Source organism: Hippopotamus amphibius, chromosome 4, assembly GCF_030028045.1.
Source record: "Hippopotamus amphibius kiboko isolate mHipAmp2 chromosome 4, mHipAmp2.hap2, whole genome shotgun sequence".
In the NCBI taxonomy this organism is placed as follows: Eukaryota; Metazoa; Chordata; class Mammalia; order Artiodactyla; family Hippopotamidae; genus Hippopotamus; species Hippopotamus amphibius.
In genome coordinates this window covers 174,885,166-174,897,410 of record NC_080189.1, presented here as the reverse complement: position 1 = coordinate 174,897,410, position 12,245 = coordinate 174,885,166, and the positions used below count along the sequence as shown (strand labels likewise).

Here is a 12,245-nt window from a genome sequence, read left to right as displayed (position 1 = left end):
CAATTGATTCTCTTAGAGTGCGCACTGATTTTTTCCAGACATGTGTATTTATATCCAACCTATGCTGGCAACTGAGGAATGTGTAGTTCTAATATGAATGTCAGTTGATGTTTTCTTTATGTTAGCAAGTAAGATTAAAGGGAAACAAGCCAAAGCTGTATATCAGAACTTCACTCATCTGTTGATGACGTGACAGGTAGTGGTCAGATAGTGATTTCTGAATGCTGGCCAAATTTCCTCAATTTTTTGTGCTGTTCACATTGTAAGGGCTTACAGACACAGCACACTTTTTTAAAACTAGAAATATAGTTTACTTGCTGTAATATTCACCCAAGACACACTTTTAAGTTTGCACTATTTACATTTTTCCCCATCACTTTCTTAAGTCAAGAGACTAGATACTGCAGAAGACATAAATCAAGCCCTGATTGGTAACACTTGCCAGTTTCTGTGGCGTAAATACTCTCAACCATGGCCGACTTCAAGCTGCCACCATGGTGTTACCACAGTGGTGGAAAGAGATGTGCTGTGTACCCTGTTATATAACATTGCCTCCATGCAGATGCAACAGGTATAAATAACCTCAAGAGCACAGGTAACTAAGATAATTATGAAGTGGCACATTTTGAGTACTTATTACATTGTTTTTAATATGTTATGCGTAGGTTTACATAAATTCATTTTTAATGATGGCTGTGTTTAACAACTGGCTTGCAAAATTCCAGGAAACTCACAAATCTGCTCTCACAAGACAATACAGACTGGCTCCAGCGCCCTACTGGCAGCATCCCCTAAAAGGGGTGGGCTGAAAGGAAAAGACAGAAAACTGAGAAGAAGGGGCCAAGAAGGAGGAACATCAAAAAGAAGAACAGCTGGTTTGCAGAGCCGATCGTCCTAGTGGATGCCGCTGAGCGCAGTGTTTTTCCGCACAGGGTACACAGAGGCCACTCTAGCCGAGTCTGGAGGCTGGAAACTCCCCCAGGCGCCTCGCTCCTTCCATTCTCCCTCCTTGCCCTTCTCCACGGGGTAGAGCAGAGAGAGTGGGCCTGGGGAAGCTGATAGACCCGAGAGGCGGGGGAACCGCTCCATCCGTAAAGTAGGGCAGTGGTCTCCGCCTGGCAGAGTGGACGGCGTGAAGTCAGGCAGGAGCCTGCAGGGGGGGGCGGGCCTGGCGGGCCTGGGACGCGCCTGGGAAGAGGCGGGGGTCACGGCAGAGCTCAGACATGTCCTCCCCTTTCCAAGCTCTGGCTTTTGAGCCCAGCCCACTGAGGTCAAGTTCACCGAATCACAGGGCACAGGCAAGTCTGAGAGCTGGCAGAGGCAAGCCGGCCACCTGCTCCCCACCTCCCCTCCCCGCAAGAGACCCCAAATAAGCAGGCGGAGAAGACGCCTCCGGGCCCCTGCGTGTCCCCCACGGGAGAGCGATGGCCCTGAGGAGCCCCTCTGGAAGCCGCATCCTGCCCAGGCCGCGGGGGCTGCCTCGCTCCCGCCGCCGCGGATCCGCCGCGAGCCTCCGCCCCCTCCTCCGCCTCCAGGTGGCTGCGCGGCGCGCGGGCGAGCGGGAGCCCGAGCCCGAGCGGGAGCCGGAGCCGGAGCGCGGGGCCGCCCGCACCACGCCCCCGCCGGCCCCCGGTCCCCGCCGCCGCCGCGCGGCCGTCCGCCCCTCCCGCCCTCCGGCGGTGGGCTCAGCCGGGCGGCACGCAGCCGCGGCCTGGCCTCCGGCACCGGGACCCGGGAGAGGTGAGTGCGCCCCGGCGGCTGGGGCGGGGCCGGGACGGCGGGCGGGCGGGCGGCGCAGGGGACCCCCGAGCTTCGGCAAGGCCGGCCCCCGCCCCCTCCTGGGACAGAAGATTCAAAACCCAGTCTCGGGAAGAGGCCTCTGTGGGGAGCGGAGAGGGGGAAGGGCCCGGAGGAAGGACCCTGGCATTCCAGGGTCCAAACTGATGGTGCCTTGGGGGCCCAGCTTCCTGCCTGCCCGGAGGGTGTGCCGCGAGGGTGGCGTTTGGAGCGCTGCGGGCCAGGGTTGGGGGGCTGCCCTGCCCAGGGCCCCTAGAGGCAGATCTCCAAGTCCAACTCTGTCCAGGCCCCCTGGGGAAATGGCCAGCCGCTGGGTCACTGCAGCTAAGCCGGGGGGCGGGGGTTGGGGGTGGGAGAGCACTGGGGGAGGAGTCCAAGGACCCGGTCCCAGGCTGCGCGCTTTCCTGAGGGAGAGGAGGGTGGGGGCGAGCTAGGATCTACTGAACCCCTGCCTGGTGATGCCTGGGCTGCTGAGGCGTCATCTCCTTTAACTGTCTCAGATGACCCCTCCCTCCATGGAGTCATTCAGCAAATGGGCTCTCAGCGAGGCAGTAGCCTCAGGTGGAGGGAGATGGTCCCTGCCCAGACAGCTCACATGGTAGCTGGGGAGACAGACTGTCATTCAAGAAGTAACGGGGGGGAGGTCCACCTTGCTTCTCCTTCTTGCCCCAAGTGACTAAGCTGACTCAGGGAGCACCTGCCCCCAGCAATACACCCCAGGACTAATTAGAAACCCCCACACCCCCACCATCAATACTCAAAGGGCCCCTTCTATATCCACACACCCACAGGCCACTGGGAGGATTCTCAGGATACCTCCTAGTCCCCTTGCAGGTTTCAGTCCAGAATTCACCTCTTGCAGGAAGGCTACCCTGACTGCCCTGCTCTTGATCAGGTGCTTTTGTAGGTTGGGGTCCCGTAGTGTGGCTCCTTCTGCCCATCATTCTCCAGTCACAGCTGTTATCAGAGTATTGTCATTGCTCTGTCAATCCCAGTTTTCCCTTCCAAATCAGACTTTTAAAAACCTAGCCATTCAAGTTCCATTTTATAATGTGCATGTTGTTTTCCTTTGAATATTTTACTTTGGAGACTGGATTCCTGCAGAACCTCTATTCAGGGAATAGAAACTTGAAACTTGCCATCACTATTTTCAGATCTCCCCTGTGCTCCTCAAAGCTTCTTGGGCAGAGTCCATCACTTTTTTTTGGTACCTTGGGTACAAACCCTGATACCTCAGAACGACCCCTGGGATCCCCAGCTGAGGACAAAGAGGGTCTAAAGAGAGATCAGGGCCCATAAATGCACAGCCGTGTGTAGAACAGATAGCTAGTGGGAACATGCTATAAAGCACAGGAAGCTCAGCTCAGTGCTCTGTGATGACCTAGATGGGTGGGATGGGGGGTAGGCAGGAGGAAGGTCCAAGACGGAGAGGATATATGTACACATATAGTGACTCACTTTGTTGCACAGCAGAAACTAACACAACATTGTAAGCAATTATACTCTAATAAAAAAATTTTTTTAAATAAAGAGGTCAGGGCCCAAGACACCCTCCTTCTTCTCCACTCCTCCAGGGCCTGGCTCTCTCAGTGTGTTGGGGGAAGGGGGGAGAGGGACAGGAGTCTGTGTCCCCTGATGCAACCTGCCACCACTGGGCATCTGTCCTCACTGCCCAGCCTGCGCTGGCCCTGCTGTCCCCTGTGCGGCTCCTCAGGGGCACATGGCAGAGTTCCTCAGAGGTCCCCGGGGGCCTCCCTACTAGCCAGATCCTTGACACGGAAGCCTTGGCTCCCGCAAGGTCTCCTCCAAGGCTCCTTGGCTCCCACCCCTCCTGGGAGCTGTCAGCTATCTTCCTCATCCACTCAGCCTCACAACCCTGCATGACAATTGGAGGGCATGTAGGCCACTCACTGTCCGCTGGCTGCCACCTGTCTCTCTCCAGGTTTCTTCTCTTCCTGTCCCAAGAGGCACACTGAGCAGATTAGCATGTCCCCTGCCTAAGCAGACCCCATCCCCTGGGCTCCTCTCCCTGCAGCAACCCCACCCCCAGCTCTAGAATTCTCCAGCAGAATCTCATAGCCAATCAGTGCTCACCTCTGATCCCAATTCCCACTCTGCCCTCCCTCAGTTCTGAGTGTGTGTGTTGGGGGTGGGGGTTAGGATGGGAGGTCCTGAAGGAGTATTCAGACCCATTCTCAACTGGCCCCAGGGATCAATTCCAAGACAAGAAGAAGAACCCCCAACTCTTGGTTCTATTCCACATAAATACACTTATTTTTAATAAAATTTTAAGAGAAATTGTGTTCTACTCCCAGAAGTGGAAAATCAGTGCCGCCTGTCACAAAAGGAAGGTAATTAAATAAATCAAAACAAGGAAAACCAAGCAGTGGTATTAAACTTTAATTAGCACCTCTTGCCTGCAGAATATGCCTGAGGCTGGCTCTCTAGGTTACAAAGGGAGATTAGCAAGAATTAAAGTGGTGCTGGGGACATAATGGCACCCATCTGAGACTTTCTCCTTAGTGTGATAAAATGGATTAGGACAGAACTGGACAGGGAATAACAAACTTTATATGGCTAAACTCCTATCAGTCAGCACCTGCTGAGTGTAGAGCACCACACAGAGCCCAAAGCGATAAAGAACAAACCTTCAGTTCATCCTGTGATGAAGGGTCACTTCCTCCAGGAAGTCCATCCTGATGTGCCCCATACTTCTCCTGCTGTAAGGCTTGTCATGTTTTATTAGAATGGCGTATTGGCTTCCACCAGGTCTATCTTACTCCACTATCCAGGTACCCCCCACAGGGCCTGGAGCACAGGTGTTGAAGGAACAGATGAACAAATAATGAATGAATAACTAGGCTGACTCCTTCACCTTGATCCCACTGGGCTGCTTCCAGTAATGCCTTTCCTTCCTCCTCCCTGTCCAAACCCCACACCCTCCATCCTTCAAGGCCCTGCTGAGGGTTCAACTTCTCCAGGAGGCCTTGTTCAACCAACTGAGCCTGGCCTGAGCTCTCTTGCCCCTGAATAAGTCCATCCCTGGCAGTGCCTTTGCCCAGGGGACATCCGTTCCAGGGTCCAGTGTGTTCGCCACACGTCCAGAAGGCAAGCAGTATGGATGACACCACAGGTACTCAACACACTGAGGAGACTCAACATGGTGCCTCCTTCAAGGATGCAGCTGTGTGGGGTCTCGGCAGCTGTATGAGTTCCCTATTGCTGCTGTAACAAATTACCACAAACTCGGAGGCTTCAAACAACATAAGTTGATTATCTTACAATTCTGGAGGTCAGAAATGGGATTCCCGGCTGAGTTCCTTTATGGAGGCTGTAGGAGAAAATCCATTTAATTGCCTCTTTCACCTTCTAGAAGCCGCCTGCATTTCTTGACTCATGGTCAAGCCCCACCTTCAAAGCCAACAATGGCTGTCTCTCCCACCCTGCTTCACTCTGACACTCTCTGGCTTCTGCCTCCATCTTTCACGCTTGTGATTTTATTGGGCCCACCTTGGACAGCCCAGGATAATCTTCCCATCTCCAGATCCTTAACTTAATCACATCTGCAAAGTCCCTTTACCCATGTAAGGCAATTTATTTAAGGTTGCGAGGATTAGGACATGGACAACCTTGAAAGAGGCCAATTATTCTGGCTGCCACAACCGCTGTCCCCTGGTAGTCAGAGGGCACTGCGGCTGGTGGTGTATTAACAATAGCTGACATTTTCCTAGCACTTACGCTGGGCCGGGAACTGTTCGGAGCACATTACACAACATTCTGTTAGGTGCCATTCTTATCAGCCTCACTTCACAGATGTGGCCCTGAGAGGTTAGATAACTTGGCAGATGGCAGAGCTGGGGTTTGAACCTGTCTGGCTCCAGGGAGCATCTCCTAATTTTGAGGCTACACTGCTTCTCTGGCACTGTTATCACTCCCAGGACACCAGCCGACAGCCTGGGAGCAGGCCAGGCAAGGTCTGAAGCCCAGCACAGAGAGAGAATTTTCACCAAGATTTTCTGGGTGAGACTGCATATAGGCTACAAATTCTTTGCCAGTCCTCTCTCATTTCAGCCCTTTCTCACCATCCTACCACCCACACCCCATCAGAGGCACCTAAGCTTATCCAGGGAAGCTGCAGGGAGCTTCGAAGCATTCCTTTTAGGGGCCCCAGACAGATAAGTCTGGAAGAGTTTGGGGAACCTGAGCCAGAGGGGCACACATAAGCCTTTCGCAGGCACTGAATAAAGAGGGTGTCCTAACATTTATTGAGCGCCCACTAAAGGTAGGCATAGTTGAAAGAGATTTATTCTTTTTTTTTTAATTAATTAGTTTATTTATTGGCTGTGTTGGGTTTTGGCTGCTGCACGTGGGCTTTCTCTAGTTGTAGAGAATGGGGGCTTCTCATTGTGGTGGCTTCTTTTGTTGCAGAGCACGGGATCTAGGTGTGTGGGCTTTATTAGTTGTGGGGCACAGGCTTAGTTGCTCCATGACATGTGGCCTCTTCCAGGACCAGGGCTCGAACCCTTGTCCCCTGAATTGGCAGGTGGATTCTTAACCACTGCACCAGCAGAGAAGACCAAGAGATTTATTCTTATTAACTCATGTAATACAACAACCCTGTGAGGTACTGTTATTATCCCCATTTCACAGATCAGGAAACTGAGGCACAGAGAGGTCATGTGACTTTCTGAGGTCACTCAACCAGTGTAAAGAGCCAAGATTCAATCCATTCTCCATAAGCAAGAGAACCAAGGAAGAGGCTGGTCAACCCCGGCCTGGCCTGGCCCACCCCACTTCAGTCAGTCAAGCCCTCTTTTTTGCCTTCCCAACATAACCTGCTCTTTTTGCACCTGCTAGGCTGGGCTCCTGCTTTCTGTGTCAACCAGATTTCTTGAGAGCACCTTTATGTTTCATTCTTATACCCATCTCCATTAACCTCATTTTAAAGAAAAAAACTGAGGCTCCAGGAGGCTGAATAACTTGCCAGAGCTCACACAACCAGAGCACAACAGATATGGGATTTGAACCCAGACATTCAGATGCTATGCCCTCTCCCAACTGCCTCAGCCTGAGCAAGCCCAGCCTGAAGGCCTCCTCCAGGAGTCCACAGCCTAGCCGGGAGCACAACACAGTTTCCCCAGCTCTTCAGGTGTGTGTGCTCACGCTTCACCTGGACTTGAGCTCAGCATTTCCTGCATTCGGGTGTCCACGTTAGTCACACTCTGAGAGCCCACAGATTATCTGAGTGGGAGCGGAAACAACACTGTGGCGTTAATCAGGTCGGCTGTCTGATTCATCAGCTCAGGCCCGAGCCTGCTGGACTGTGGTCAATGCCAGAAAAGACAATTTTCAGGAAACCCAGCTCCTTGTTGCCTGAAACCATCCTGGGAGTTGCTTGACCCGGCAGTGGCGAGTATTTCTCAAAAAGAAAGTTGTCCACCTGAATGAGGAGCTAACAAGCTCTCAGTGACAGGAGGTGCAGAGCAGGGGGATCTGCAAGAGGAGGCCTGGGGCTTAGTGGGGCCAGAGGTGAGCTGGCACAGGAGCCGAGTGAGGAAGTAGGGACTCATTCCGTCGTTTGGGGGATAAGGAGAGATCTCTGGGACTGGCCAGCTGCGCTCATTGGAAGAATGAACTGGAAAAAACAGTCATTTTTTAAAGTAGATAATCTGTCTGCATTCTGAAATATGCACACATCCTTCCATTTGTGTGAGTTTGCCGTGAAGGCGCATCTGGTAACATCCACTTCTGCATCAGTCGGGGTCTCGGCAGGAAGCAGAGGCCACTCAGGCAGAGGGACTGGGGAGAGGTTTACAGAGGGACAGTTTCCAAGGGTGTGGGTGGGGTTAAGGGCACCAGCGCAGGATGGTGCAGCACCCTGGGACTAGCCTCTCTGGGGAGCTGTGACTGTCCCCAGGCCGGGAGGAGGAAGCGGGGAGAGCAGTTCAGGAGAGAGACTCGGAGAGAGACTCCAACAGGAGCAGACGGCTGCAGTAAAGGGAGGCAGCCAGCCTGGCGGGGGGATAAATACTCCTCCCCCGATCCCAGTCCCCGGCCACCCTCTGATCCCAGTGAGCGCTTCCCCTTGGCCTAACCCAACAGAAGTCAGAGAGTGAGGGAACCCTGTGATACAGTCAGGAGAGTGGGATGGAGAACCGTGAAGAGTGGATCTGGGCGCACCAATAAAAAGTCCTCTGCACGCTTCCGGCCTGCAGCAACAAGCTCTTCCATCCTTTCCATCAGCCGCCATCTCTGAGCCCCTGCTGTGTGCCTCCTTGGGCTTGACACTGGGAAAATGCAAACGCCAAGACCAAAAACCCATGAGAGGCTGGAAAAGAAGAAATGGACATAATCGTCACGTGTGCCGGGTATGGAGAAATACTGACCACGTCTCCGGAGCCCAGCCCAATGTGGGAGAGGATTTCTGTGGGTGAGAAAGACAGTTATTAGCGCAGCATCTCAAATCAGCATTCCATGAGCATGGGCCATAATTTACCATTCTCTAGGTCCCGAAAGGTTCTGGAAAACAACACATGCTTCATTTTAACTAAATGAGCTGTTTGTTGTTTATATGGCCAATGCCAGATTTTGTTTACAAATTCTGCTGGCCCTGCCAAGGACCAGACATCTTAACACCACGAAACACAGCAAAGTCTAGCCAAAAGGCAACCTGGCAGGCAGTGCAATGAATCTCTTTGCTTCTCCAAATCTGATTTAGCATTTTCTTAGGGAGAACATGGCCAGAGATGCCAACCTTTTATTCCACAGGCCAATTCTGGATCTTTAAGTAAGAGTATAGGTACCATGCTGTTCTCTCTCTGAAAAATGAAGTGTGAGTCAAAATGGAGTTTGTTTTAATTGAAGACTGTTTAGACTGTGAAAGCTTCTTGATATGTTTGGACATCTGTAAACAGAGGCTGTGGGCTAGAAAAAGAGAGGCAGGGAGACAGGACCACCAAGTACTGCCACATGGCCCCGACTCCAAAGGCCACCACCTGACAGGTTACAGTGTGTTTGGCCCCACACCTGGAACTGTGCCATGTGACAGCCCTGGCAGGATTCACTTTGTAATAAACTTTCTACACAGCATGCACTGTACCCCTGAGAGTCAGAATCCTGGATCTAGCAACTGATGATGGGCTTTAACACCCCACTTCTTTCCTGGAGGGATAGGATGAGACAGAACAGAATTGCTGCAGGAAGCAGCTTCACAACTAGGACTCTATTCTAAAGTCCTGGCTTAGACACTCAGAACTGAGTGGCCTTAGGCAATTCACTGAACCTCAGTTTCCTGATCTGCGAAAGGCAGAGAATAAAACTATAGTAAACATTCAAAAGATAAGAGCCGGGTATAAGAGGGTATTTAGAGTAGACAATAATAACAGCTAACATCTATTGAACCTTAATAAGTGCTGGGTGTTGAGCTAAGTGCTTTACTTGATTTAACTAATGCAATCATCTCAACCTCCTTTTGAAGCCATGTCCCCATTTCACACACACGGAACCCGGCACCGAGAAGTTAAGGGATTTGTCCAAGGTCACCCTACTAGCAGGTAGCAGAGCTGAAATTCAAACTCTGGAATTCAGGCATTCTGGCTTTCCAAGCCAAACTCTTAACAACTACTTTCAGTATGGCAATCTTTAAAAAGTGTCTGTGCATTTTTATGGCATGAGTAGTTAACCCAGAAAACTCCATTTGTGAAGATTTTGCAAGAAGAAGGAATTTCAAATTGAGGACCAGGAGCCTTCTGGGAGGTTGCTGGGCATGTGCCCAACAGGAAAAGCAAAATGCCCTCCCTCCCCCTGCTCCTTCTCCCTCCCCTGCCAAGGTGTCTTCTGCCCTCCTGCCCACTGTCCATTTCCTTCCAGACTCACCTAGCAGCCAAGTTACAAACTGTGGAGCTTTGAGCCGCCCAGAGGAGTAGCAGGTGAGCCTTCAATCTGCTTCTTTACCTCCCCCACCTGCACTCCAGCCACCATCCATCCCTAACCCCTGTCCATCTGTCCTGACCGCCAACCACAGGAGCTACTCCGGACTCCTGCAGCAGCCAGTCCCAGACACTCACTTCAGAAACAGGAATAGAGCACCCTGCTCTGAGCCAGGCACTGGGCCGGGAATGAGGGTCCTGCTGAGAGGTAGCTGTGGGCAGTGCAAAGAATGCTGGGCAGGGAGCCAAGCGAGCAGGGAGGGGGCTCAGTATAAATCACCTGGGACAACCAAGAAGGCTTGATAGGGGAGGTGACTTTTGCATCTTAAAACTGCGGCAAGAGTTCAGGAGATGGGGGCGGGAGGTCTTTTGAGTGGAGAGGGTCACAGGAGGTAAAGGTGTGCAGATGTGAAACAGCAGAAGATGCTGAGGGTAGAGCCAAGGGTGGCTTGGGATAAGATGCAGGTGGTGATGAGGGCTCTGGACTCACTTGCCTGGGTTTGAATCTCATTACCTCTACTTATTACCTGTGTGAGCTTGGGCAAGTTACTTGACTTCTCTGTGCCTCATTCCCCCATGTGTAAAATGGGGATAATAATAGTATCTACCTCATAGAGAGGTGAGGATCAAAAGAATTCATGCATTTATGTGCTTAGAACAGTGCTTGGCACACAGTAAGTACTCAAAAACCCAGAGCCATGACTATTGTTATTGTTTTTGTCTGTGAGCTTGTGGGGCAGAGGGCCCTAAAGTCTTCTTGCCTTCTCAGCAAAACCAGGAGGAGGTCCTCTATGCTGTCCCTGGCCACCCCTGCTGCAGGCACACCCAGGCCTTGGAAGGCACCAGATCAGGCATCCAGGAGACAGCAAACCTAAGTGCAGACCCACCCCCACCTGCCCACCGCCCAGCCGCCCTGCCCTCGCCCTCCTCTCTGGGCCTCAGCACCGAGGTCCTGCGAGGTGGAGAGATGGAGGGTGGCCCTGACAGCAACAGGACACTGCATCTACTGAATGGCTACTGATGTGCTGGCGCTGGGGACACAGAGGTGAACAGCACGGAAGGGTCGCTTCAGGGACTCTCCTTACCTAGGGGTTCTGGATGTGGCTGGAGAAGGACCCTCGTCCCTTTGCAGCCGGGCCCAGGGGGAGCCCACGCTGGCAGCTCCGAGCCCGTCCCGGGGACAGGATGCAGTGGGGGGCGGGGAGCGCTGCGCCTCCGGGACGGGTCTGCGCGACTGACCACGGCTCTGCCCGGCGGCGCCTAGCCTCTGGCCTGTGGTCGCCGAGAAACGCTGACGGGCGGGGCTGGGTGTGCCCGAGGGGGGCGGGTGGAGGGGGAGGCGGGAATCGGGGCACACTGTGGCTCGGTATTCCGAGGAGGAGGAGAGGAGCCCGGCCAGGAAGCGGGCCATCTGCGTCCCCAGACCACCCCCGCCAGCAGCCCGAGGACACAGTGTCCACTCTGCTTGCCGGGCGCCGGCCATAGGAGGGACGCGGGCGACGCGCGGGGGTGACTGCGGCCGGCGCCCCGGCCTGTCGCCGCGCAGGTACGTGCCCCCCATCCCCGGAGCCCGTCCTCTTGCTCTCGCCACCGTGGTGGGGTCCCCGGCGCGCGTGCGGGCAGCGGCCGGCCCGGGCCCCCGGCATCCAGCTCCGCGCCGCCCTGTGAGCGCGCCGAGAGGGTGCGAGCCCCCGGCCCCCACGTGCGCGCGGGGCTGGGCGGCGCGCGGAGGCCAAGGGCGGGCGCCCGGAGCGGCCCCGCAGGTGCGTGACGGCGGCGGGCAGGCGCGGCAGCGGCGAGGCAGCCCGGCGGGATGTCTCCGCCTGCGGTTGCCGCTGGCTTTAAGCAGCCATCCCCTTGGCTGGCTCCGTGGCCACCTGGTAATTACTTCCCTTCTCTCCCCCGCCCCCCCCCCCCCCCCCAAAAAAAAAGTCAGACTGCTAACCCTTCTCATCCTAGAGCTCAAAGGCACTGGTGATCCAGAGATGCCGTGTGGGCCAGACTTTCCTTTCCTTGCCCCAAATCTGCGCGGTCCCGTCCCTTTAACGCGAAGGGCAGCTCATCAGACACAGGGCGGGATTACAGCTCCAGAATAAGCCCCCCTGCCACCGAGGAGGGGAAAGCTTGCCCCCTCCGTGATTGGCTAAAGGAGAGCCGGGTTTGGGGGCTGGTTGGCCGCGCCCCTGCGTGTAATCAGCGGGCCCACGTAATCCTGGAGCTGGAGCACAGCGAACCGAACCGCTCTTTGGGGTTTAGGGGTGGGCAGAGGAGAAGGCACTGACTTGGAGCCAGAGGCTGTGTGGCCTTGGGCAGGTCACATGCTGTGGCTGGGCCTCTGTAAAATGGAGATTAGTACTAGCCACGCCACTTCACAGAGGAGCTGTGAGGACAAAAAAGATATGGGAATGGCTTGAAACTCTACAAAGCTGAGATGATATGTTTAGGTTTGGCTTCACCCTTCATGCCCACCAACACACTTAAGCTTCTAAAAGAAGGAAGGAGAGAAAAGAATTCCTGAGC

The 12,245-nt window shown here is 54.0% G+C and overlaps 1 protein-coding gene across 2 annotated transcripts in view; it reads left to right on the top strand.

Annotated features, from left to right (window-relative positions):
- Positions 1–1,646: 1,646 nt before the first annotated feature.
- The window catches only part of GPR68 (G protein-coupled receptor 68), a 28,410-nt gene continuing 17,811 nt past the window's right edge, over positions 1,647–12,245 (top strand). The window contains exon 1 of one of the 2 annotated variants that reach the window (XM_057730309.1): positions 1,647–1,740. The gene's annotated coding sequence lies outside the window, so the exon portion shown is untranslated. Of the gene's footprint in view, positions 1,741–11,119; positions 11,272–12,245 lie in introns of those variants that run through there. The other variant, XM_057730308.1, reaches the window with a different exon arrangement.